This window comes from Macrotis lagotis, chromosome 8 (genome assembly GCF_037893015.1).
Source record: "Macrotis lagotis isolate mMagLag1 chromosome 8, bilby.v1.9.chrom.fasta, whole genome shotgun sequence".
Taxonomy (NCBI): domain Eukaryota; kingdom Metazoa; phylum Chordata; class Mammalia; order Peramelemorphia; family Peramelidae; genus Macrotis; species Macrotis lagotis.
The window spans coordinates 20,329,528-20,333,457 of record NC_133665.1 but is presented as its reverse complement, the minus strand read 5'-3'; positions in this window follow the sequence as shown (position 1 = coordinate 20,333,457).

Genomic DNA, 3,930 nt, shown 5'->3' with positions numbered 1-3,930 from the left:
TTTTCTAGTTTCTAGAAGATACAAACCAGTCAGTAATGCTAAAAAACAAATAGATGTTTTATATTGGAATAGTCCAGACAGTAAGTTGAGTTGGGAGTGATGTAAGAATGTATTTATAATAGGTAAATTTGCACAAGAAAAGATATTTAAGAGATTTATGGAAAAATGTAATATCTCAAATTAATGACATTATTGTGATTTTACTATAAATTTTACTATGATTTCTATAGGAGCAGGAGCTATTTCATTTATATCTTTGTATCTCCAGTCTAGCACAGTCCCTGGCCCATAGTAGGACCTTAAATGCTCAAAGTGATTATTTCATTGATATTTCTAGACAACCACTTTTTCCTTCCTAATGGATTCTCTACTTTTCTCTGCAGAGCAACTGTTCTAAACCTTTTCTTTGCTCCTCTAGCTCCACAGAAGACTCTTCTGATCCTACCATCTCAGAAGAGGACATATTTCATACAGTTCTCTAGAGTTCAAAATCCTTCAACATTGGGGCATCTAGGTGGCATAGTGGATAAAGCACTGGCCCTGGAGTCAGGAGTACCTGGGTTCAAATCTGGTCTCAGACACTTAATAATTGCCTAGCTGTGTGGCCTTGGGCAAGCCACTTAACCCTGTTTGCCTTGCAAAAACCTAAAAAAAAATCCTTCAACATCATCCTTCACAATCTGGGAGTTATTTTTAATTATTCACTCAATTTCATCCCACATATTCAATCTATTGTCATGTCTTATCTATGATGCCTCCACAACATCTTTCATATCCATCCCTTTCTCTCCCTTCCACAAACTCCACAGTTTAGACCTTCATAATCTTATATGAATATTATAGTAGTGTTTTAATTGCTTTCCCTTTCTCAAGACTTCTTCCCTCTCTAGTCTATTGTCCATTTAACTATTAATGTGACTCAATATTTGTCTCATTGTGTCTTTCTCCTACTCAGTAAAATTCAGTGGCACCTTAGCACTTCTAGATTCAAAAACAAACTACCTTCTTCACAATCTGGCTCTAATGTACCTTATTCCAACCTTATTTTAGGTCACTCCTTCCTTCATGTTCTCTTTGGTCTAGCCAGAGTAGCCAGCCTTCATTTGTGATATCTCTTTGCTTAGATTGTGCTAGAAATGCACTCCCTCCTTTAGGGCTCCCTTTAGCACCAACCTTTAGTTTCCTTCAAAGTTCAATTTAAATCTCTTATTTAAGATCTTTCCAGATCCTCCTAATTTCTAGTTTCTTTCTGACCCTTCAAATTACCTTTGTTCCAACAATTGGGCTATGTCCTGGGGGCACAAAAACAAAAGTGAAATTTCAAGCTATGTCCTGAGTGAAATTTCACTGTGTCCCCAGGTCATAGCCAAATTGTTGGAAGAAAAAAGGAATTGAATACGCCCTTGTTGATTAGTTGACATATGTACAATTAGAATAAAATAATCAAATGGGTTGTCTTCAGGGCTACTTGCTTGAAATACGCTTTTATTATATCCTTTCATTAAGGGAAGATTGGTGCATTATAGAGACCCTCCTATTCCTCATGTCTGTTTCTGGGAAAGTCGTGATGATATGTAATGGGAATACCATGGAGGGATTTTGAAATGTGTATAGACTTTCTATAACTAGGACTGGTAATCTAACCACAAGGTGGACATTAGTCTCTGCCTGCAGTTGTAGGACCAGAATTGGGGCAACTTCACAAGATATATTGAATGTGAACTCAGTAACCAAGAAACTATGCTTAAGAGAGAGCCCATTTTCCCCAGAGACTGAGTTGACCTGGGGGAAAGTAGGCCCTTAAGGAGAAAATGCTTGAACTTTTGTTCTCACTAAGCTTTCAAAACTAAATATCCCCTTGTAGAAGTTAATTCATGTTAAATGGTGAAATGGAATTGAAGTATTAGTTCTCAAAGGTACCTAAAAGTAAGGGACAATGGTACCTAAAAGTAAGAGGATCAAATCAAGGACATTAGAGAAGAGGCAACTCCAACACTTTAGGTACCCCCAGAACTCTGAGGTATAGTTCTGGGAGAGTGAGCCAGAGCTTGCTCTGGATCTCTCCAACTAGAATGGAAGTCCCCAGAGCTTCCTGAAGAAGGCATATGTCCTTTTATAGCAGGGGGGAGAAGAGAGCCCTCCTTTTAGATAATAGTTATGGCATAGAGCTCTGACAATTTATATGTTCTACTAAATAGACTCCAAAGCACTGGAATAAACTTTCACCAATTCTCTTGTTGAAAAGTGTCTTTGTGATCCATGGGCGCTCTAAGTCATGGTCTTGCACTACAATAAAAGCTTCAACTCAGGACTAAGATAAATGAAATCTCATTTGAAAGCAATTTGCAAAATTGATTGAGAGTTCTGGGAACTTTAGAGCTGTGTATGATGGGCCAACCTTGCTCCATCCATGTTTTGGCAAACGTGATTCCTCCTTGCCCTGACATTTCATGATTTTAACTCTTAACCATGATTTGTCACATTTTCTCTTTAATTCCCAAATTCATGTGTGTATTTTAGTGAAATATGATCCATTATGTCACTGATTCATTTCTACTTAATTCACCAAGAGTGAATTACTTAGTGAGGGAACTATTTAATATGCAAAGGACCTTTCAGAGTTTTGTCAATCATCTGGGTTGCTGTGTCTTTTTAAACAAAGATGGCATATAGTGCCAAGGAGTTATCAACTTAAAGCCAGCTAGCTCTTTCAGAGAGATTTCAGGCCAGAGTAAAACCCATCCCCCAAGGTAATCTTCGATTTCAATATTGGTCTAAAAGGAAAAGTGTTATGTATGCCATTCACCCAATCAAAAGTCAATCAGTAAATATCAGACACCTACTATACTCCAGATACTGAGCTAGGGGATTGGATAGAAAGAAAGGCAAAAGATAGCCTCTGCTCAGAGAGTTCACAACCTAATAGCAGAGAAAACATGCAAACAACTATGTAAATCCCCCCCACCCCAGTATATAAAAACAAATTTGTTGTTCTTTCTTCATTTACAAAGAGAACAAAACTTAGCAATAGCAACAAGAAAATAAAAGTAATAGAAGGAATGAAAATAGGAAATGAAGCTTTTTTGCAGATGTCATAATGATGTACTTGGGAAATCTCACGTTAGTTGAACCAGAACTTTAGAAAAGTAGCAAGATATAAAGTAAATCCGCATAAATCATCAACATTTCTATACAACACAAATAAAACTCTGTAAGAAGAGACACCTTATTTAAAATGATTCTAGATAGTATAAAATGCTTGAGCCAAATGCCAAAAACAAAAACAAAAGCAAAAACCAGGAACTATATAAAAATTATAAAATAAGTTTATACAAATAAAATCAGATTTAAATAATAAGGGAAATTTTAATCGTTCATGTATCGGCAGGGTCAATATAATAAAAATAAGAATTTTACCTAAATTAATTTATATTTTCAGTGACATCCTAATTTAATTACCAAAAAATATTTTCCATATTTAAAAAAATAATAAAATTCATTTAGAAGGACAAAAAAATCAAGATTATCAAAGAAACTAATAAAAAAAGTAAAAGGAGGTTTAGTAGTAACAAATCTTATATGGCAATAATTTCAAAACTATATGCTACTGACTGAAATAGAAAGGCAAATCAGTGGAACAGAATATACATACAATTTACAGCAACAGATAAATATAATGAGTTTGGGGATAAGAATTCATTATTTTATTTTTAAAAATGGTTGGAAAAACTAGAAAGTAGTCTGGCAGAAATTGGGCATAGACCAATATCTTACATCATTCACCAAAATAAGGTCAAAATGGATACAAGACCTAGCTATAAAGAAAGAGCAGCTACAAGAAAATTTGAAGAATATGGAGCATATTACCTATCAGACTTATGGATAGGTGAACAATTTATGAATAAACAAGAGATAGAGAACAGTGTGAGG